This window comes from Oryctolagus cuniculus, chromosome 21 (assembly GCF_964237555.1).
Source record: "Oryctolagus cuniculus chromosome 21, mOryCun1.1, whole genome shotgun sequence".
Taxonomy (NCBI): Eukaryota; Metazoa; Chordata; class Mammalia; order Lagomorpha; family Leporidae; genus Oryctolagus; species Oryctolagus cuniculus.
The window spans coordinates 17773057-17796494 of NC_091452.1; the positions used below are offsets into that span (position 1 = coordinate 17773057).

Sequence of the window (23438 nt, forward strand, 5' to 3'; positions counted from 1 at the left end):
GAAGCAACCCAGGGCAGGCCCCGTGCTGACAAGCGCCACGGCCCTCCCACTCAGCCTCACCCTGACTGCACCACAGTCATCCAGGAGCCCCATCAAATCCCAGTGCTCCAAGAAATGCCACGCTCTGGACCTGGGGCCTGGGCACTGGTCAGTGCACAGAGCATACACACCCCGGCCGAGCCTCAAGTCCCTGGGTGCATCCATGGGTGCCAACCATGGGGGAGAGCTGTGCACCTTGCAAAGCCATTCGCTAAAATCCTTTCAGGGGATCCTCCGTCCCAGGAGAAAGGGGGCACCGCCCACCTCCAAGGGTGCACTTGAACCCTGCTTCCACTTCTGCCTTCGCTGGGGCCTCCGTCCTCCCTCCACTGGCCTCCTCAGTGGTCTCCCTGCCCCCAGCCTCACGGGAACCAGCCCCCACAGGGCTGCCCAAGGGGTCCTTCCAGGCCAACTGTGACCCTGTCCCTCCTCTTAGAACCTGCCCTTGGAGCCCCATTGCCGTTAGGATACATTGCACACTTCCACCTCCACAGATCTCTCTGCCCCAGTGCACTGAATTCCTCCTGCTAGGAACGCCCTGGCCGAGGCTTCTCTTGACCTGCACTCTGCCTTGGAGCCTCGTCTCGGGCATCCACTGATGAGGTGTGTGGGTGGGCAGATAGACAAGTGGAGGCATAGATGGATGGAGGGATGGATGGACAGGGGTGGGTAGATGGATGGATGGATAGACAAATGGATGGATGGAGGAAAGGATGGACAGGGTGGGTGGATGGATGGAGGGAGGGATGGAGGGATGAGTGAATGGAGAAACAGTGGCTCAGAGAGGTGACTTGCCCCAGGGCACACAGGCAGGCAGGGGCAGGAGAGCCCCAGCTGCGTTCCCTGGCCGCCTCTCCTCCTTCGGAGCGCCACGCCGCAGCTGTGACAGGGTCTCCCGCGTAACCTTTCCTAATTGCTCCTCCCCGACTGGGGCCTCTGGAGACCAGATCAGAATGCAGTTCCGGACTTCGGGGACGGCACCTTGTCTCTGGTGAGTTTTCTGAAAAAGCCAAGTGAATGAGGGCCACCTCCTGATGGCCTCTAGCTCGCTGGACTTGAGGCCCAAGTGCAGGCCATGTCCATTGTCAGGACAGAGGACCCAGAGTCATGGTCAAGGTGGGGGCCCCCTGCACATGAGCCCCAGCCCCAAGCAGAAGCTGGGTGTGGGGTACCCCTCACCCACCCACCCAGGGCTCTTGATGGCTGCCTGCTTGCTTTTCCCACCCTCCAAGATGACCCCGGCCACCCTCCCAAAAGGCCACCTCCCCGGAGAAGACCCCTGCACACAGGGAGGCAGCCTCAGGAAGTGAGGGCTCAGCTGCTGGCACTGAACCTCCCTGCACCTCAGTTTACTTGCCTGTAAAATGGGAATGATTCTCCCACCTCCCTGATGGTAGACGTGATGACTAAAGGAGGAATTGCACAGAAAGCACATGTGTGGCCCTGTGAAGAGCTCACTGTGGTCATGGTGGTGGTTACCGCTAACGTCTCTGTGCTGGCCACACCCACGCACCATTGCCAGTGCTGTATGTGGTTCCGCTCCTTGGCCCTGCACACAAATCCTAAAATAAAAGAACCCTTCAAAGAGTGCATCAGAAAATGGAGTTAAGGGGTTGGCACTGTGGCGTGAGTAGGCTAAGCCTCTGCCTGCAGCACTAGCATCCCGTAAGGGCACCCGTTCCAGTCCCGGCTGCTCCTCTTCCAGTCCAGCTCCCTGATAATGCGGTTGGGAAAGCAGCGGAAGATGCCCAAGTGCTTGGGCCCCTGCACTCTCATGGGAGACCTGAAAGAAGCTCCTGGCTCCTGGCTTCAGCCTGGCCTAGCTCCAGCTTTTGCAGCCATTTGGGGAGTGAACCAGCAGATGGAAGACCTCTACCTCTCTCTCTCTCTCTCTACCTCTACCTCTACCTCTCTGTAACACTTTCAAATCAATAAATAAATCTTAAAAAAAAAAAAGGAAATAGAATTAAAGGTAAGTCTATGGTGCTGCAAAAAAAGTCTGAAATCCATGCATAGTTTTATATAATACACATTTTCTGTGAACTTTTTGAAGACTTCCTCTCACTGTGAAAGTTTTACACATGAAGAAAGTCAAAGGTAGGCCGGCGCTGCGGCTCACTAGGCTAATCCTCCGCCTTGCGGCACTGGCACACCGGGTTCTAGTCCCGGTCAGGGCGCCGGATTCTGTCCCGGTTGCCCCTCTTCCAGGCCAGCTCTCTGCTGTGGCCAGGGGGTGCAGTGGAGGATGGCCCAAGTGCTTGGGCCCTGCACCCCATGGGAGACCAGGAGAAGCACCTGGCTCCTGCCTTCGGATCAGCGCAGTGCGCCGGCTGCAGTGCGCCGACTGCGGTGGCCATTGGAGGGTGAACCAATGGCAAAAGGAAGACCTTTGTCTCTCTCTCTCTCTCTCTCTCTCTCACTGTCCACTCTGCCTGTCAAAAAAAAAAAAAAATCTAAAAAAAAAGAAAAGTGCAGAGCCAGGAATGTAGTAAGTACTTGATCAATGCTAGCTAGCATCACCATCACCATCATCAACATCAACATCACGGTCATGGTCAATGCCATCTTCATTACCACTGTCCACACCATCACCACCACCATCACCACCATCACTGTGTTGGTCATGTCTTCATTGCTTTGACTAAAACACCTGAGGAGGAGCCAGTTAGAAGGGGAGGGCTCGGTTCATCTTAGAGGTCAGAGGTCACAGTCCAAGGCCAGGCAGCCCCATTGGCCTGACTGCTGGCAGAGACTGGCAGTGATGGACACATGCAGAGAACCATCACGGGGCGAGCCAGGGAGGGGAGAGAGAGAGAGAAGCTAGGCCAAGCTGGGTTTAAAGAACCAAGAGAGAACTACTTTCCAGGGGCAAGCCCCAGAGGACCAGGGGGCTAAGTAACGATTATTAGATGATTAACCAGATAATTAGATCAAGCATCACCTTTAATCCATTAGCCATCAATGTAAGCCTTTGGGGACCAAGTCTCCCAACACAGGGGCCTTTGGGGGACTCCTACTATTACCCACACGGTAACCATCCCCACCCCCACCGTTCCAGGGCGGATTCCGGGGCAGCCCTGACGCGGGGCCCAGCACACCAGGGTCTCCCCACGAGTGTTCCTGGATTAGCACCTGTGGAAAGAGGTTAAGAAAGCAGGCCCAGGCAGAGCGAGAAGGCAGCAGCGACGCCCATCCTAGGAGGCCGCGGGTCCCGCGCTGAGCCCCCGCCACTTACCGTCTGTGAAATGGGCCACACTGTGGGGCCCTGGACTTCCTCATTTGCTTCTTCCAGAGGAGCCTTGGGTTTCACAAGCGGAGCCCACGGCAGGGCTGACGGCAGGGCTGACGGCACGGACGAAGCCCCTGGAATCCCAGGCATGTGTCAGGCCCTCTGGGGCTGAAGGACTCTTCTCGTACTGCACGCTGGCCGTCAGCCCCAGGCCTTTGCTCACGTTCCCACAGCAGCGGGGCCCCTGGGGACCCTCTCCCCCCCCACCCCACCCCCCCACAAGGCTCTGCCACCTCGCTTCCCGGCTTGGCCTGCTTGGGCGGCCACTGGGATCTGAGTCTCTCCTCGAACTCTCCCAGGCCTTTCTTTCTTGGGGGAGCTGAAGCAGAGCCGATGTGGATGAGCCATGTGCCAACGGATCTCCCCCAGCCAGGAGGGGCCCCGGGGCAAGCCTCGCGTCTTGCATTTGTCCTCATTTGGGCCACCTGAGAGGGGCCAGCTGCAGCCCTGAATGAGATCATGTGGACCAAGTGTTCGGCACAGCCAGGCATACAGCAGGTGCTTACTAAGCGCTCATTCATCCACATGGTAGGGGAAGGAATCAGAGGGGGTGCAGGCCCCACTTTACTCAGAGCAACAGCCCCCCCATCCAGGCTCCCTCTCTCTGACATCCCAGGCCCAGCCCCACCCAGGCTCCGCCCATCTCAGCTCACCCCTGTCTCTCCAGCACCCCCAGGGCCCCTGAAGCTCACTCAACCCCTTCCCACCCCAGGGCCCTTGCACACTTGCTGACCCTCTTCCCAGCACTTCACAAGGCTGCCACCTCCAAGCAGGCCTCACCTCAATGCCTTCTCCCATACAGGCTTCCCGGATTCTGCAGCTGGGGTGAGATGCTGGCCATGTCACTCCATCACTGCCCTGTGTCGGCCCCACAGCCCCCCATCATCCTGGGTTTGTCTTGCTTAGGTCCGAGGCATCACCATGGAATGGAGCCCGCACATGCTAACAGCACAGGGGGTGCTCCTAAGGCTCCCCCCTCTACCGCCCCTCCCCCATGGCCAGGGCCCGCTCCTAACCCTCGGGGCAGGGCCCTGGCCTCCTCGGTCTTCGAATTCTGAGTCTGCACTGCCAGGGCGGCGCTGGATCCCATGACCCCATATTTTCTTCCAGCTCAAACAGAAAGATTCCGCGGACTTGGACGGCTCCTTTTAGGCCAGAGCCCGCTCGCGCCAGGCCATGATTCATCTCTGCCGATTCTGCCTGCATCCAGCCATTCTTCCCCCACCACACGTCTGCCCAGCCCCCCAGCCCTGTGTCCTGGGCAGGAATGCAAGGCCCCGGGAGCCCCCCAGCCCGTCTGCCACCAGTGTTTTAACCCGACCTCAGACCGTCTCAGACGTCTCGGCTGCGTCTGGAACAACCTGGGGGGGGGGGGGAATGTGCACCCCCCCGGGCTTAGCAAGGAGACACCCGCAGAGAGAAAATGCTGACGTAGCCATGCGGCTCCCTCCACCCCTGCCCAGCGCCCTGGCCTTGGACAACTCTGCCTGCTGGGGAGACAGACACAGGGGCCGGGGGAGTGCAGGGGACAGAGAGGTCCCACGCTGGGGACAAAACCAGCTGGTGTGGGAGCAGGGCCGGGAAGCTATCATGGTAATAGACGCTGGCAAACATTTGGTAAACTCCAAATCCTGGCAGTCTGGGAATAGAAAAAAATTTCCTTAACTTGATAAAGGACATTTCTTGGGAAACTACAACAAACCTCATGGCCACCGGCAAGACTTCAGAAGTGTCCTCATTAGGATCGGGAACAAGATAAGGAAACTCGTGACCATGACCGTGACCATGACCGCTGTGACGCTAGGACCCTCGGTCACCTCCTCCTCTGCCTCCGGCAGGCATTCTCATGGTTGCAACACAACATCCAGCAATGGACAAAAGGCTCAGAAGGGAAGCAGGACCACAGCCGGTCATCTGCCAGACATCGGTCTTTTCCTAACATTTTTAGAGCAATCTGTTTATTTTGAGACAGAGCACTCCCGCAAATACCCGAAATGGCTCTGGGGAACCGGGAACTCCATCCGGGTCTCACATGTGCAGGACCAAGAGCCCAGACACTCGAGGGTGTGCATTAGCAGGAAGCTGGATTGGAAGCGGAGCTGGGACTCAAACCCCTGGCGCCCTGATGCAGGAACCAGGCGTCCCGAGAGTCTTAGCTGCTGCACCAGGTGCTGCGCCCTGCACGTACTCCTGGTGCAGCTTGGCTGGCAGGAGCACGTTCTGTGTCTTCAAAGACGTCCATATCAGCCAGAGAAGGGTCTGGTTAAGCCGCAACCTGCAATGCCAGCCTCTCATATGAGCACCAGGTATGTCCCAGCTGCTCCCTTTATGATCCAGCTCTCTGCTATGGCCTGGGAAAGCAGCAGAAGACGGCCCAAGTGCTTGGGCCCCTGCACCCACGTGGGAGACCCAGACACAGTTCCTGGCTCCTGGCTTTAGCCTGGCCCAGCCTAGGCAGTTGTGGCTGTCCGGAGAGTGACCCAGTAGATGGAAGATTTCCTCTTCTCTTCTCTTCTTTTCTCCCTCCCCCCGCCCTGCCTTCCAAATAAATATTTAAATTTTTTCAAATTCGGAGCCTTGGATCTCTCTAGATCCCCCCCCCCCCTCTGCACAGAGGAGCTCACAGATGGTTCCCCTCTTTGCACTTCTTCTAACAGCTCTGACACAGGCATCCTCGCCCTCCCAGCTGAACTCCCAGCCACAGGTATTTCTGTAGGCAGGTTCCAGAAAAGAACTTCTGGGCTAGACGGCAAGGCCAGGTCCAACGTCGGGAGAGGCTGCCCTGTTTCCTTCCACGAGGGGACACTTAGCTTTCACCCCAGTCCGTGACAGCAGTGCAGAGAACCAGCTGGGACACAGACGTGATGCTGTTATGTTAGCCGAGGTCACAGGAAGAATTTAATAGCGGTTCTAGCCTGCCGCCCCACAGCGGCCCAGAGCTCTGTTGCACACCAGACGGGGCTGGGGAGGAGGACTTGTGGGCCTCTGGAGACCCCCAGGGCTCGGGGCTGGCCTGCAGGCCCTGGGACTCTCAGCATCTGATGGACAACACCTTGGACAGGAGCAAGGGCCTCAGAGGCCAGCGCGCCGGGCCTGGGCCTTCAGCGGTTCCGTGACCTTGGGCAGCCCCACCAGCACACTGGAGCCTCCCCCCTGTAAGAGGGCCGGCGCGGCTGCCTGCAGGGCCCCGTGCGAGCTGCGGCTCCTGCACGCGCCGCCAGCGTGAGTCTCCCTCCGGCCAAGGGGCTTGCGTGCCTGCGGCGTGGGCTGTTTGTGGACAGACAGGAAGGGCCTGACCCGGCAACCGGTTGTGGTCAGGGCTCTCTGCGCTGCTTCTCCTTCAGGGAGATCACAAGGGACACAGGGCCCAGCAGCTGGGAGCAGCTGGGAGCAGGGTCTGCACACATCGGCCCCCCCATTCGCTGGCTTGTATAAAGGGGATGGCGGCCAGCGCTGGACAATGTTGAGAACACAGGCTACAGGAGGGGCACCTCCCAAGGGCAGGTGCAAAGGAGGAATTCCCCCTCTCCCCCCCAGTCCCCCAGCCTTGCGGGGAGCTGAGTGCACCCTTCTCAGCACTTATTAACCACCTACTGGGTACACAGCGGCCTTGTCGGGGCCAGAGGCTCCATCTGCACTTCCTCACTGGCGCCTCCTGGTGGCGCTGCACCTGTAATTCCGCAGGTGAAACAGAGGTGCGGAAGCAGGGCAAGATCACTCAGCCTGGCCCTGGGATCCCGAGGCTCTCAGACTCGATACCCTTGCCCTCTCCGTGCCTGCGGGTGATTTGTCTCCTCCTCTCCCCTCCACTCCACGGCCCCAGCCCCCAGAATCTGGGCTGACAAGTTCATGTCAACGTGCACACAACAGGGACCAGCACGAGCTGCTCAGGTCACCGTGGAATTAGCCTGCCCTGAATAGCCCTGGTGTTGGCCGCAAAGGGGTCCAGGCCACCGGGCTCCCCCTGTCTGTCACCCAGACAGCGTCTGAGCCCTGGCTGTGGTCACCGCACCCCGGAGGCAGACAGGGAACAGCTGAGACGCGACCCCTGTGTGGCAGTGGGCGCCAGGCCCCCGCCGAGGGCTGCCCAGGCGGGAGGCTCTTTCTGAGCCCACCTCTGTCCTCTGTGTGTGTCCTTTACACCTCCAGGGCTTCCCAGGACATCCCTGGTGGCTGGGCTTTGCAACACTGCCCAGCCCCTGTGCCCTGCGCCCGAGGAAAGCCGCTAGCTGCCAAGTGCAGGAGTCTGCGCACCGTGGGCCTGAGGCTCCGCTGTACCTGGGAAGCAGAGGTGACCCTGGAGTGGCCCAGTGTGTGCAAACAGAAGCCTCCCGCTCTCTCGTCTAGGGGACTGCATGCACCCCACCTTTGGCAGCTAGCAACAGCCCCAGGCCCCCCCATCTCCCCCTGCCCATGGCAAGCCCCCATCCTCAATCCCGTGCCTCCCCCACTCCATCTCCAGTTCACTCTGGCTCCCCAGACCCCAAGGGAGACACCACAGGTGGCCACCCCAGGCCTGGGCCCTAGGCCTCCGAGGGCTCCCCCTGAGGTCCCTGCAGGGCCCCGGGCGGGTAGAAGACATTGCAGGGGCCTCTGGCATCTCTCTCACTGGCTGGAGTGGATTTACGAGCAGAGCTATTTTTCACCCTGCAGCTGCCGCCATAAACCTGGGCCTCTTGTGGGGAGGGGGAGCAGCTGCGGTGGGGACCGCGCAGCCCTGGAGCCGGCGCCAAATCCCTCTACTGTTTCGGAGCGGCAGCCGGAAGAGCCCGAAATGCAAACCTGCTGAAAACACGCTCTCTGCCCCCACCCCAGCCCGACTCCTTGTAGCACGATCCCATCATTTCCACAGCCGGGTGCAGAACCAGGGCCCTGCATAGGACTGCTCAGGGCCTCACACGCCCAGCTCTGCACACGCCCAGCTCTGCACACGCCCACTGCGGCTCAGTGCTGCTCAAACCGTGACATGCGTCAGTCACCTGCAGAGCTGACGGCTCACAGGGACACAGGGCCCTAATGTCTCTTCAACTGACGCAGCCCGTTGTTGAAGGTTCAGCTCACAAACTCTGGTTGTGTGAGTTCCTTGAGCTCTCTGAGTCTCCATTTTCCTCATCTGTGTAATGGGGAGAAGTAATGGCCATGGTGAAGGTCGTGAAGAAGACATAAATTCACACCAGCTGTTCTTAGAGGCTTTGTTCGTAACGGCCCAAACCAGGAAGCAACCCAAATGCCACTGGCAGGTGAATGGCCAAACAAACCGCGTGGTACATCCAAGCAGGAGAACACGGCTCTATGCCAACCAGAAGAGAAACCTGAGTCGTGAAGAGTGGCCGGTGCTGTGGCACCGCAGGTTAAGCTGCCACCTGCAGCACCAGCATTCCATATGGGCCCCGGTTCAAGTCCCGGCTGCTCTACTTCCGGTCCAGCTCCCTGCTAATGGGTCTGGGCCCAAGTGCTTGAGCCCCCGCCACCCATGTGGGAGACCTGGATGGAACTCCTGACTCCTACTTGCGGCCTGGCTCAGCCCCAAACATTGCAGTCATTTGGGGAGTGAACCAATGGATGGAAGCTCGCTCGCTCGCTCTCTCCCTCCTTCCCTCCCTCTTTCTCTTTAACTCTGCCTTTTTTTTTTTTAGATTTATTTTATTTATTTAAAAGTCAGAGTTACACAGAGAGAGGAGATGCAGAGACAGACAGAGAGAGACCTTCCATCTGCTGGTTCACTCCCCACTTAGCTGCAACGGCCAGAGCTGCGCCAATCTGAAGCCAGGAGCCAAGAGCTTCTTCTGGGTCTCCCACATGGGAGCAGAGGCCCAAGGACTTGGGCCATCTTCTGCTGCTTTTCCAGGCCACAGCAGAGAGCTGGATTGGAAGTGGAGCAGCCGGGTCTCAAACCGGCGCCCATATGGGATACTGGTGCTTCAGGCCAGGGCATTAACCCAGTGCGCCACAGCACTGGCCCCTGCCTTTCAACTAAATAAAATAATTTTTTTAAAAAAATCACATGAAGAGGCTGGCGCTGCGGCTCAATAGGCTAATCCTCCGCCTGCAGCACCGGCACCCCGGGTTCTAGTCCTGGTTGGGGCACCGGATTCTGTCCCGGTCGCCCCTCTTCCAGGCCAGCTCTCTGCTGTGGCCCCGGAGTGCAGTGGAGGATGGCCCAAGTGCTTGGGCCCTGCACCCGCATGGGAGACCAGGAGAAGCACCTGGCTCCTGCCTTCGGATCAGCGCGGTGCAGCAGCCACAGCGCGCCGGCCACAACGGCCATTGGAGGGTGAACCAACAGAAAAGGAAGACCTTTCTCTCTGTCTCTCTCACTGTCCACTCTGCCTGTCAAAAAAAAAATCACATGAAGAAACCTCAAAATAATTATAGGGAGGGAAAGAATCCAGACCCCACCCCCCAAAAAAAAGCACACCCTAGATGGTTCTAGTTACATAAAGTTCCAGAAAATAAAAATACAGTGACAAAGGCAGATCAATAGTTTCTTGTGGATTCAGTGGGGGGCTGGGGAAGGGAGAAGGAGTAAGGAGAGATTACAAAGGGCTACAAAGAAACACTTGGAGGGGCCACACACCCATGAACTTGTGGCAGTGATGGTTTAATGGGCATCCACATGTGTGGCAGGGCAGCAGATTGTACACGGTCAATATGTGCGTTGTATTGTGCGTCAGTTACCCTCCGCGAAGCCGTGAAAACCGTCTTGGTGGAGCGTCAGACACACGCCCGCTCTGCCTGCGGCTCATCAGGGCCGGTGCACCTGGGTGATTCTCTGGTCCTTTTTCGTCTCCTCCACTGGAACACAGCACGGGTCCACTGTATGCACAGTGTGTCCCAGGGACCAGGTGCATAGTAGGAGCTCATTATGTAGCTGTGATCGGGAAACAGAGCGGCCAGTGCACCTGCTACCTTCTCCCAGGCCACCTCCAAACCCGAACGCCTGACTAACGCCGACTGATTCCAGGCCTCAGTGAACCAGTGCCAAGAAAGGCTGGGTCCCAGCCACACTTCCAGGTGGGGAGAGGGGCACGCGGTATTGCAACAAGGAAGTGATGGCGGGGGATGAGCCGCCGGGAGCCGTCCCTCCCCCGTCTGCACAGGGACTAGGCCTCAGGTCCTGGCTATGTTCTGAACGGAGCAGGAGGCTCAGTGCTGGAGAGCCCGAGCCGAGAGGCTGGTCAGATCCGGGTCCGAATCCCCAGTCTGCTGGGCTGAACGGCCTCGGGCAAGACTCTGGACCCCTCTGAGCCGCGTTTCCTCCTCCTCAGGACGAAGGTCGTGACGCTGCTCCTCTTGCATTCGCGTGGGCTGAAGGTGGTTATGGTGGGCTGGTGTGTGCAGCGAGAGGCCCTCCCAGATGCCCGCCCCATGCTCCTGGCCTGCCTAGGAGCCCCAGTCCCTGCCCAGCTTAGTAAATGGCCCTGCCCCACAGGTTCTGCTACAGCAGTAGGAGGCAGACCAGGGGAAAGGAGACACGCCCTCTGCCTCCTCCCACCCCCACCCCAGCCAAGACCTCAGACAAACCAGAGCAGGGCAGGGGCCACCCCATCCCAGGTCCCACACTGAGCCCAGGATTCATGTCCTGAGCTGATCTCACTCCCCTCCCCTCCCCTGTTATGGCGACAGCAGGCCTGGCCCGGGGCCGGGTTCCCAGGCTGGGGGCAGCTGAGTCCTGGGGCGGGGGGTGGGGAGGGATTGTTCAGGGCCTGGAAGACTCCTGGGCCCCTGGGAGCAGTGGACACCCCCATCCCATGCCCCGACCCAGCCCCCCACACCCCCAGCTGTGATTCACGGTTTGCTGGGACCCAGTTAGACACGCACCCATGACAGAGCCCCCATCCCAGATTGGGGTGCAGCCCTGCTGAGACCTCCCCAAGGGAGGCACTCACTTGTTCATTCATTCATTCATTCCTGCCGGAACCAGAGGCGCCCAGCAGAGACTCAGATGCTGAGGTTGGACCACCAGGCTGGAGTCCCGGCTGTGTGACCTGGGCAACTGACCGCACCCCTCTGGGCCTCAGTTTCCACATCTGTGGCTTGGGAATGACAACAGGGCCCACCTTTCGGGGTTGTAAGTCTCAGTGAGTTGATGATGTCAGGTGCTCAGGGCGGGGTCCAACAAAGCAAGGGCCTGGGACTTGTGAACTCATACAACGGAGCCCAGGGCACTATGGAAGGCAAGCTGGGCGGATGCTGTCAGGAAGGCTTCCTGGAGGAGGGGACATCGAAGGCACAGGGGCTGGAGGTGGAAGAGTGCCCTATAGAGGTCAAAGTTCAGAGGTGAAAGCAACATGGCTCCTGCTCAGGCCCCCATGCCCCCACCAGTCTTGGGAAGGGCCCAGCTGCGGTGAGTCGGGAAACTGGCCCTGCCTTGCTGCCCAAGGGTCTCCCGTGTCGGCTTCTGTCTTCCAGGGCTTTCTTCTGTCACGGGGACATTTGAGGCCCTGCAGAAGGCTCCGGAATGAGGAGAGGGTGCCTGGGACCCAGAGAAGTTGAGCGACTCAATCAGAGCCACACAGCGTGCGGGGGTCCAGGGCGTTCCTCTTCTGCTCTCCAGGCTGAGAGGGGAGGGCCTGGCCCCACAAGCCAGACACAGGCCATCGTGTGTCCCCTCAGGCGGGCAGATGTGGGGTCCATGGAGGCGAGGCTCTACAGGGGACGGCCTCCCCGCCCCCACTACCCAGGACGCAGCTCCCGCTCCGGTCACATCTGGGTTCCAGCTGGAGGCTCCAGGGCGGAGCAGGGGCAGGCGGGGATGCACGGTCAGGAGCAGGGAGGAGCCTGGTGATGGTGGCATTGGCATGGCCCAGTGCCCGGCCACCCCGCCCAGGGCAGACAGCTGGGACCACTCCCCTGCTCCCGTGTCCTGGGGCGGGCGTGGAATCTGGGACTACTACGTGGCTGGCGCTGTGCCCTGGGGACACCCACGCCCACCCGTGGGCACCTTTGTGTCCCCCACCCCCGCCTTCTACCTCTGGGACACCACTGACGTCTCCCCAAGACAGCTCAGCCCCTGCCCTGCAGATGCGCCCCCACCCCCATCATCACCACTTTACCCAAGAAAACCAATGAGCCTGGGGCCAGAATCAGGGTTTATTGTGCCAGTGGGTTATATCTCGGTGCCCAGAGGGCTATGCAGAGACTGGGGGACCCCAGACAGAGGGCTGAGGGAGAAGACCCCCCCAGAACCTCCCCCAGTGAGGACAGCGCCCAGACTCCCTGTCAACTGAAGGTGGCTGCCAGCCCATGTGTGTGAGCACAGGGGGCAGCCAGGCCCCCTGCCCCAGGCCAGGTGTCAGAGACCCTCCCCCAGGGTGCATGCCCCTCAAACACAGCCCTGTCCTCGAGAGACCCTGCCCCTGCCCCCCACGCCCTAACCCTGGACCCACGAGAAACCGGGGGTGCCTTCAGGACGGTTAAGAGCGGGGCTTTCCCGCATGGGCAGGGCCAGATTTCCCTCTGCAGCTATTTTTAAAAGTTTGGCAAAGACTAAACAAAACCAGAGTCAACCAGAGCCTGCGCTGCGGACGTGGCAGAGCCCTGGGGGGCTGGGGTACTGTTCCTGAGACGCCTTGACCTTGATCTTGCTTCCACGGGGCATCTTGGGGAGCCCAGTCTGGATATGCTCGCCGAGGGCCTGAGGGGCTCCTCCCAGGATCTCCCTAACTGGCCAGCCAGGTCCACTTCCGGCGGAAGCAGAGGCAGAGGGACACGGGCATGTCAGGGCCAAGGATGGCACCATTTGAATTTGGGGCCGGACTGCGTTCACTGGACCTTCTCCCAAACTCCCGGTGACGCTGATTTTCTTTGCCAGCTGGATGGAAAGCAGCGACGACCACGCCCTCTGGAGGACCGGCGGGCATGGCCGATCCTCACTCTAACAAGGCCACAGCCCCTCCTCTACCTCCTGGGAGGAGCCGTGCCCCCCGGGGCTGCAGGACCTCGGTGAGACTCCCAGGGTAGCCCAGAGACCAGCATTCCACCTGCTGCAGGACGGGACAGGAAGGGACAGGGAGCAGCAGGCGGGACTGAAGGCCTTTGCATGCCCCAGGGCTCTGCCAGCCGGGCCAGCAGCCCTGGGGGCTGTTAGACACTGGGGGAGACAGCGCTGCAAGCACAGGGGCTTCCGGGGGGACCCATGGGTGCCTCCTGCGCTAGCGAGAGCGACTCTTCTGGCTCCCCTTGGCCCTCGCCGGCTGCCACGGCGCTCCCGGCTACCCCCGTGCACAGCTCCTCCTCCACCTCTGGTTTCTCGGCTGGGACCCCGCGTCCCTGGGTTTCTGGGTGCACCTGCTGGGTTCCTTGTTCCACCTCCTCTTTCACCTCCTCCTTCTCCTCCTCCTTTGCTCTGCCTTCCACCAGCCTGGCTCCCTCCCTGCTGCCCGGGGCCACCCTGGCCAGAGACTTGAGGTTCTGGGTGGCGGCCAGGATGTCAGCCTGGAGCTGCTGGGAGGAGTCCAAGGCCTCCTCGGGCCGGCTGTCCGGAGCCCTGTCGGGGACCTCGCTGAAGGCGCGCGGGCCCCCCGCACGGTCACTCTGGTCCACGTACTTCTTCTTGGGGAAGGAGGACGGGTAGTAGGCCGAGGCCTTGTGCTGCTGGCGCGTGATGAGGGCGGCGCACACGACGAAGAGCAGCAGGAAGGCCAGGGAGCCCACCACAGCGATGAGCAGCACGTACTGGCGGAAGAAGTCCACAATGCCGTCCAGGAGGCTGGTGGGGGCGGAGGGGCCGGCCAGGGGCGTGGGCTGGGGCCCCAGCGACGTGGGGCTGAGGGCCGGGGTCCGGGGCGGCGGCAGGCTCGGGGAAGAGGCCGATGAGCCCTCGGCCTCCCCACTGCCCACCACGTCCTCCAGGAACACGGAGTGGGCGCCCGCAGGCACGGACGTCAGGAGCAGCAGCAGAGCGAGGACGAGGACGCTGGGGGCCGTCACCATGTTGTCCCCGGGACCTGCAGGGACACCAGGGAGGGGAGAGGTCAGCCGGGACCCCAGGGGGCTCGGGAGACCCCAGGGGCTCGGGATGTAGATGCAGAGCGAGCACAGAGTGTGGTCACCGCCCAGCCCTGACCTCAGGGCTCATCGTGGGCAGGGCCACGCCTGCTCCAACGCCGCCCTCGGAGGGCCTGGAGAGGCAGGGGCAGAATCTCATTTACCTCCGCACCTTCAGGGCCTTGCCCCGTTTCTGGTATACAGCCAGTGCTCAATAAATGTATCTGGGCGGACTTGGCTGAGTTAATAAGGAGACATCTAATTATTGCCCTGCACCAGCTACTACTGCAAATGTCTTACAAGGGATTTCTCCATGAATCCTCATCAGCCCAGAAGAGAGCCCCCCAGCAGCCCCCAGCCCCTCGGGGGTCTGTTCCCCATGCACTGGGCAGCCACAGCACTGTCAGAGGCTCCTTCAGGTCTCCCTGGGCCCCTGCCCCAGCCCCACTCTCCCTCTGGTCCGCAAGAGCTCAGATTCTGAGCCGGCTGCCAGGGCCGGCTGGCGGCTGCCCCTCACCTCCAGGCTTCACAACGGGCCAGGAGGACCCCGGGGGAAACCCTCGTGGCTGAGACGAGGCCACGCCCCTCTTGCCGCCCCCAGATGGGAACCATATGAGCCCACGCCGTCCTCACCCGCCCCACCCCCGCCCCAGCCTCCGGCGCAGTGGGGAAAGCTGCTCCCGGCGTGAACCCCCAGACCCCATCTGGCCCAGACAGCCTGGCTGAGTAATAAATTCCTCACGGCCAAGTTCACGGAGGGGCTGGGGGTGCTGAGCACACAGACTCTCCCGGCCAATGGGAGTCCAGGGACTTCCTCCTCTGGTCCTAGAGGCTGGCTGGGCTGGAAGCCCCAGCCAGCAACGCCTAAGGATGCCCAGCTGGGGGGGTCTGCTGCGTGCTGGGACAGGGCTTCGGAGGGGCAGAGCAGGTAAGGGGCTGGCCCGGGCCACCGGCAAGGCTCAGAGGACAGGTCACACCCTCAGCTCAGGTCCCGTTCCCAAAGCAAGGGGGCACCGGTGAGGTCGGAGCAAGATCGGCCCCCCTGTGGCTTGTTCTGGGGACTCGAGTCCCTGCCACGGGTGGAGTAGAACGGTACAGTGTCCCCCAGTACCTGCAGGGACCCCACGGCGCCCACACCAGCAGGTGCCTGAGCTGCTCACCCTGCTGCCGACTCCCAGTCTGCCCTGAGTCACCCACAACACCCAGGGGGGCGAGCCGTGCTCCCGGGTTTTGTCTTGCATTCTGATGCCTATGGTTTTTATTTTCTGAAGATCTTCGATCCGTGATTGGTGACGGATGCGAAACACGCACACACGTGGCGGGCTGACTCATGTCAATTTGAAACGCACACACAGCACAGACATACACAGACAGGCACACACATGGACACACACACACACAGACGTGAACACACAGAGGCATGCACAACACATCACGGACATGCACACACAACCCAGAGCTGCACACACAGACACACGCTGACATACATGCACACATACATGTGCACGCAGACATGGACACACCACACAGGCACATGCACGTGGCAATGAGCTCCTGACTCCCCAAGAAAGGGGGAGGTACGTGCGGGCAGCCAGCCACCCTGAAGCCAGCTGGGCATGAAGGAGATGGCTATGCAGCCCCAGACGTGTCCCTGCCCTCTCTGCCCATGGATGGCAGAACTGTCCTGAACACTGGGAATCGACCCGCTGCCCATCTCTCTCTGGGAGAAGCCTGCCAAGCCCCTGGGCGCTCCTGGATACAAAGCCCAGAGTTTCAGCAGCCATCAGGAGCAGGATCCGGCCCAGAGACTGCAAGCGGCCTGCCCAGGGCGGCACAGCAAGAGCTCCTAGTGAGGAGGGAGGAGTCTGCGCCCCAGCTGTGCGTCCCAGGCCGGCACGTCTGAGACCTGGGCACGAGGGCCACCTCCTGGCCTGTGGGCTGGCACAGGACAGGGCGGGGCCTGGCCACCATGGGTGTCGGCTCGCGGGTGCCACGCGCTCGGCCGCCACTCCCCACTCGGAGGCTCACTTGGGGTGTGCTGATCTGAAGCGAGAGGGCCCCGCTGGCGGTCGTGATACTCAGATGAATGCAAATCCACCCCTAAGGCCTGGGAACCCCAAGACCCCAAGAGCTGAGCACGGCCAGAGCTGCTGCGCACCCCACTGCCAGAGACTGTGGCCAGCGGAGGAGGGGCAGGCCACGGAAACCTGGGTCCAATCAGTGGCTTGGGGGAGGGGACATGGCTGGAGCACCAGCCGGGGACGGAGGGCTCCCAGCCCCTAAAAATGGAGGCCTGGAAGGGGTGGGGGTTCCTGAAGACTTAAAACCCCTCCAACCAAACACCCACCCACCCCCATACACCCACACACAGAGAGCAGTAGCATGGACACACAACACCCAGACGGACACACAACACAGGCAGAGCAGGGGGACACCAGCCCAGACACACAGCCCAGGCCCACGGCCCCAGATGTAGCCCGGAGACGCACAGGAGAGCTCCCTGGGCCCCCAGCGTGGACTCACAGAGAACACACACGGATACACGCAGCCACGCAGCCACGCAGCCCCCAACCCAGCCCAGCATGACGCCGGCCCTGCCATCCTCCCCCTGAGCTGGAAGCAACGCCCTGGTGTCCACACGCGGGCCCCCACGCACTGCCACACAGCCACCGGCCCCGCACACGGGCCTCCGTGGCCGTCACACACGTGCGCCCATCAACACAAACTTCCCGAGGCCCCGCGAAGTGCACCAGAGGGTGCCGGCCCCTGCACCCCACGGCGGCCACAGGCCCCTGGGACTCACCAGCTCCTCCACGCGCGGGCCTGGGGACTCCGGCCAGGGGCAGCGGGAGCGTCCGCGCCGCTAGGCTGCTGGGACTGCTGTGGGCTGGCGCCTGGCGCCCTCCCTCCTCCCGCCCCTCCTCCTTCCCTCTCTCGCTCCCTCCTCCAGGCCAGCTTGGTCTCATTAAGAGGGCTTGGGGTGGGGACAGGGGCGGGGCTGCTGGGCCACACGCAGGCCCAGCCGCTCTGCTCCAAGGACCCGCTGGGGCGCTTCCCCCCTGACCTGGGGGGGCGGGGGGGGCAGGGCAGGCTGAGATGGACAGACAGGCAGACAGACAGATGGGGCTGACCCACAGCCTTCTCAGAACCGGGGGGGTCCTGCCGGGCCCTCCCACCACCCATACGCCAAACGGGATGGGGTCAGAGCGGCTCTGGGCCGCTGGAAGTGAGAAGCAAATTTCCCGGGCCTTGGTTCCAGCCGTGACTCAGGTTTTCCAGGCTGAGTGCGGAGTGGGGGGCCGGGATGTGCTGAAGGAGGCCTGGCCTGACGCAGGGTCCAGGCCCGAGGCAGGAGGCCCCGTTCCGGCACCTGCTCCGGCCAGGGCCCCTCCTCACCCCAGGCCTCAGTTTCCCCGTTTCTCAAGGAGGCAGGGAAGCTTGCTGAGCTCCCTCTGGCTCTGACACTTTGGGGTCTGCAGCCTCACAAAACCCCCAAATGGCCTTCGCTGTGGTAGTGACCCCATTTCACAGATGAGGAAAACTGAGGCAGAGTGGACTCAAACGGATCCACCAGGGTCCTGCACTGAGACACTGGCCGGCCCTGGAGCCAGGATGTCGGCCTGACCTGAGCAATCCAGGGGTTCTGGGCCCCTTGCATTCATTCACTGATGCATGCATTCATTCATCCAGGAGAGGTCCCTGAGCACCCAGAGTGCTCCAGGTGCTGGCCCTGGCGGAGGAGACACAGCCCAGCCCCCCAGGGGCTCGCGGACCAAAAAGGCCAGGGAGAGGAAGTGTCCAGAAATGACTTCTACAAAAAGCAGCCCGGATCTGCTGTGGGCAAGGGGGCGGGGAGAGCGAGGGCCGCCGGCGCGGCACAGCAGCCTCCACGGGATCCCGGGTCAGAGCGCTCACGCGGGCCAGGCTGCTCCTCTGCCTTCCGAGCTCCCGCTAAGGCTCCTGGGAAAGCAGCGGAAGACGGCCCAAGTGCGGGCCCCTGCCATGCACGTGCAAGACTCTGATGGAGCTCCTGGGCCCTGGCTTCGCCCTGGCTCAGCCCTGGCCGCTGCGGCCATTTGAGGGGTGAACCAGCAGACGGCAGATCTCTCTCTCTCTCTCTCTGTAACTCTGCCTTTCAGATACATCAAATAAATATTTAAAGATGCAACCACACAGAGACACACATGCATGCACATGTACAAGAACATGTGTACACACAAACACTTACACACACATAAGCACACACAGAACTACAGACGTGCACACACGTGCACACATTCACAAGCACACACATGCATACTCCCACGCACGAGTACACGCGTGCACACACACCTACACACATGTCCTCCTTAAATGGAACGCTCCAGCCCACACTCTGAGGACAGAGCCGCAGCTGTCCCGCGACCCAGCCGCGGTTCCAGTCTGGGCCGATCACTGCCCCGCGGGCACAGCCGGGGAAGGCTGGCACCCGCCGCTCGGTGCCCATGGCCGGCCCGCAGGCCCCGCGCATGCGCATCTGAACGTCTCTCACGGTGCACGTAATATGGAGCCAGCACCCCACACCCAGCCCACAGCCCGGCCCTGGGCACAGCGACCAGCAAGTGGGCCGGGCAGAGGGGAGCACACAGGTGTGAGGATCTCTCCCTGCAGGTCCCAGAGTGGGAAGGGGCTGGCTTGGGCCTGGGAGCCCCTGCGAGGGACGGGGCGGTGGGGGGGCAGGTATGGTCCTGGGTTGCACAGGGGCCCAACAAGGAGCCACAGAGGGGCTGCCCTCGCAGATGGTGAGGTATTTACCAGGGCAAGGATGCAGGAGGGCTCCCAGCAACACGACCGCACACGCAGAGACCCCGAGGTCGACAGGACTATGGCCTGTTGGGGCAGCTCCTGAGGCTGTCACCCAGGGACCCGTGCTGTGACGCCAGCATCTAGGGCAGTGCCTGGACCACAGAGCGGCCCACGAATGCTTGCTGACTGTGGGGTGGCCCCTGGAACCCGTGCACCTGCACGCCCAGAGGCCGGCCAGCTCTCGCCCTGGGCGTCCTCTCCATCCCAGAAGTCTCATCTCACGCCCCCCGTTCTCCAGTTCTGGGCCTGCTGTGGACCTGGCCTGGACGCTCCCCACGGCCTGCACCCTGTGGCGTGGGGCGGGCCGGGCCGCCCACCCGCAGCCTGTCATTTCCAGAGGCAGAGCAGCGCCCGGGCCTCCGCCCAGCCCAGGAGCAAGTGAGAGCCCACCCTGGGCCCTCCGTGGAATTCGCAGCTGGAGCCCCCGCCCAGCTAAGGATGCAGGGAGGGCGAGGGAAAACCCACCCCACTCGGGTCTCCGCCAGGCAGCCCCTGGGGCCACCAAACCCCCAGCTCCAGCCCCAGGTGGGCCCAGGGCCAGGGCTAATTACACAGCCCCAGAGGCCACGAGGGCCTGCCCTGGGCAAAAATAGCTGGCGCTTTCATGTGGCGGTGGACGCCCGGCCCTCAACTGGACGCCTGTGGAACGGCCTCCCGCACCGCGCTCTGAGGAGGCTGAGTGGCCATGTCCCGGCAGGCCAGAGCTCTGGGGGTGCCAGGAAACCGCCCTGTGCCTCAGTTTCCCCAGGTGTAAGCCAGATGTGTCCACGTATTCCCCAGCACCCCCACCCCAGCCCTCTTGGCTGGGCCACGCCCCTCCCCAGGTTGTAGCTCAGTCACCACCACCTCCAGGAAGGCCCCCGGGAACCGCAGCCTGCAAGGAGGGAGATCAGTAGCCCTTGGGCTCCCCCTTGGAGCCCTGTGCCCCTCTAGACCATGGCTGTAGACTGCGGGCTTCCCTGGTCTGAACCAGGGCCCCTGCTGTCCCTGTATCCCCAGCATTTGTGCCTGGCCACTGGCTGAACCCATCCAGTGCCATCGGCCCGTGTTACAGATGGGGAGACTGAGGCCTGGGAGGGGATAGGATGGACTGGGGATTCCCTGGCATTAGGGTCCTGCTCCGCTCCAGCCCCTGCCCCTGGGAAGCAGCAGGGAACAAGACAGACCAGGCCCCAGCCTCTGGAGCATCTGAGGGGAGATGGGAGTGGCTGGGAAGGGGGTGGGGCAGGGGCAGGGGCAGCAGCTGCAGCCACCGTGGTCAGGACGGCCTCTCTGGAGAGGTAACGGGCCTGGTACTCGCTTGGTAAGAGAAACCAGACGGGCAAAGGCAGAGGGAGGAGCGTCCAGGCCAGGGAACAGCAGGTGCAAAGGCCCTGAGGTGGGAAAGGCTTGGCATGAGAGCTCCTCTAGGGAAATGAGACTGGTGTGGCTCCGTTCTCTCCAGGGACCCGTGGCAGCTCCTGGCTCTGAGCCGACCCTCAGTCTCTCTTCCAAGATCAGCCTGGGTCAGTGGCAGCTGCCCCAGGCTCTGCTGCCTTGTGATCCTTGGCCAGGTTTCTACTTGTGCCTGTGCCACGCCACCTCCCACCCCGTAAGCCACCGGATGTTTGCCACGGCTGCTAGGAGAGAAAAGTGACCAGGTCGTCCATCGGATTAGCCACGCACTTCCCCGTGACCTGGCAAAGTTGCTCCCAGGCATTGACCCAAGACCACAGAAGCGCCCGTGTCACTTTAGTCACACAAGCAGGAAGCGGGCATGGGCGAGCGTCCAGAATCGGGGCCCCCGCACAGGCTGTGGTCCGTCCCTTTGGGGACATGGCTCAGAGTGGGAGGAACAGCCATGGAGGCATCCCCCAGGCGCACCGGGCACAGGAACCGGACCCCGGGGCAGGCCTTGGCCCTGGTGAGCAAGACGCCCGCATTCCATGTCAGAGCGTCTGGGTTCGCGTCCCGGCTCCACCCCCAATGCCAGCTTCCTGCTACCGGGCACCCTAAGAGACAGCGGAGGACTCTGGGCTCAGGTGCTGGGTCCCTGCCACCCACCTGGGAGACCTGGATGGAGCTCCAGCCTCCTGGCTTCAGCCTGGCCCAGCCTTGGGTGTTGCAGGCATTTGGGGAGTGAACCAGCGGACGGAAGCTCACTCGCTTGCGCTCTCTCTCTCCCTCTCTCTCCCTCTCTCTCTCTGTCATACTGTTTGGTGCAGCCATTAGACGCCCCTTGAGACACCCACCTCCGGTATCAGAGTTTGAGTCCCAGTTCCGCTTCCAGCTCCAGCTTCCTGCTGGTGCCTCCTGGGAGGCAGCAGGTGACATCAGGTCCCTGCCCACCCACGTGGGAGGCCAGGGATGAGTTTCCAGTCCTGGCATTGGCCTGGCCCAGCCCCAGCTGTTGTGGGCCTTTAGGGAGTGAACCAGAGGTGGAAGATCCCTTGTCTGTCTCTATCTCTCTGTGTGTGGCTGCATTTCAAATAAAATGAAAAGAAAGAAAAAAATTAAAAAAAAAAAAAAAAGAAGAAGAAGAAGAAGAACCAGACCCAAAAGAGCACACATTGGATGGTTCTAGAACAAAGGCAAACCTGAGCAGCAACGGGGTCAGAGGTCATCAGGAGGCTCCTGCAGGGGCGGGGGGATGGGGGATGATGAGCAAGACCCGCACCTGGGGCGGCTGCAGGGTTCGCAGACAGGAAACTCTCATTTCGCATTTCAGATGCGTGCACTTGATAAATAAAAGCTCTCTTTAAAAAGTAAGGCACGTAGTCTCTCTCTCTCTCTCTCTCTCTCTCTCGATGCGGCCCGGGTCCTGGGCTTCCTGTGGCCAAGGCGCCGGCCAGCTGCGCACGCCCTGTAAACATTTACGTTCCTGGCCTGCAAGGAACGGTTTTATTAGGCACACGTGGATGCCAGGGCAGCCGGTGGGAATGCAAACTCCTGCTCTGCCAGCTGCCCCCTTGGTGCCCTGGAGCTACCCTCCCTTGGAGCCTCCCCTGCCCCAGCACGACCATGCATGGAGGTGATTCTTCCCAGCAGCCTTTGCGGTTGGAAAGGGACGCTGATGGCCTCTGAGCAGGGGCGGGCCTGGGGGTACAGCTGGGAGCTGATCTTCAGGGACCCCCAGTCACCTACACCACCACCTTCCCTCCCCACCCGCCTGTCGCCCTAGCCTTCCTCCCCTTCTTTCCCTTCCCTAGCTGGATCAGAGGTGGAACAGCCGGGACTCGAACCTGTGTCCATATGCTGGAGTCACAAGCAGCGGTGCCGCCCACAGCGCCAGCAGAGGCCAGAATCTTGCCGCGCCACCTCCTCGTACGGCCACCACAAGCCAGGGCTGCCTCCTGGGGAGAGAGAGTCCTCCCCAGCACCCAGCCCCACCCCCAAGCTGGGAAGGGCCGGATGAGGCTGGCGGAGGGCGGGGGGAGAAAGGAGAGAAAAGCACCCTGGAGCAGCACGCCCACCTGCTCCCGACCTGGGTGACCCTGGGCTGAGTGACTCGACCGCTCTGGGCCTCAGTTTTCTCACCTGTAAAATGGGAGTGATGACAGCAGCCTCTCCTCTGGGCTTCTGTAAGGAGGCAGTGCGCCTTGGCACGTGGCGCCGAACCGACATGCTGACCATGTCCCAGCGGCAGCAGCTGTGACCGGGAGGCTGGGAGTCTTCCTTCCCCGAGCCGGGCAGCGGCTAACAGGAGCCTGGCGTACATACAGCAGGCACCCCATAAGGCTTTGGGCTGGAAAGGGACAGAGCAGTGAGCCGCCCCAGTCCCCACCCCAGCAAGTGGCCCCTGCCCTGGGTGCGCGCATGCAGGCCCCGGGCTCGTCCGCCCCGGCCCCCATGGCCCAGCCTGGGCTCAGGGGTGTCTGTGGCAGGCTGTGGCCTCCCCAGGCTTGGTGTGACCCCCGTGAGTCAGGACACACGAGGCCGCTGGCGGGGGCTGGGCCCCAGCAGCTGCAAACATCTGGTTTGAATTGTCGGCTGTAAGCCCCAGCCAGGCAGCCAGGAATTTGTGAGCTAATTTTAGGCCTAAAGATGGAGAGCGCCACAGGGCGGGGCCTTGCTCCCCAAACCACAGAGGAGGGGGCTGGGGGGGACACGGAAGCCCCCACGGCGCCCCTCGGATGGCCCGCACCGGCCTCTCTCTCTCCTGGGACGCGCACTCATCGGCGCCTGCTGTGTCCTGGGCACTCCGGGCGCACACAGCCCTGCAAGTAGGAAGGAAGGCGCTGCCCCCATTTCCCAGGTGAGCAAGTGAGGGCCCTGGGGCAAGTGAGTTGCCCAGGAC

The 23438-nt window shown here is 61.9% G+C and overlaps 1 long non-coding RNA gene across 3 annotated transcripts; it reads right to left on the reverse strand.

Moving 5' to 3' along the window:
• Positions 1 to 12402: 12402 nt before the first annotated feature.
• Positions 12403 to 23016, reverse strand: TMEM119 (transmembrane protein 119). 3 transcript variants are annotated; one of them, XR_007915575.2, is made up of 4 exons: positions 22384 to 23016; positions 21819 to 22027; positions 21394 to 21619; positions 12403 to 14277 (listed from the first exon to the last, which is right to left on the reverse strand). It is a non-coding gene; the product is annotated as a transmembrane protein 119 (long non-coding RNA). The 3 variants fall into 3 exon arrangements; XR_515294.4 differs by having other exon boundaries at positions 21739 to 22027; XR_007915574.2 differs by lacking the exons at positions 21394 to 21619; positions 21819 to 22027; positions 22384 to 23016 and adding an exon at positions 17121 to 17275.
• Positions 23017 to 23438: the final 422 nt, after the last annotated feature.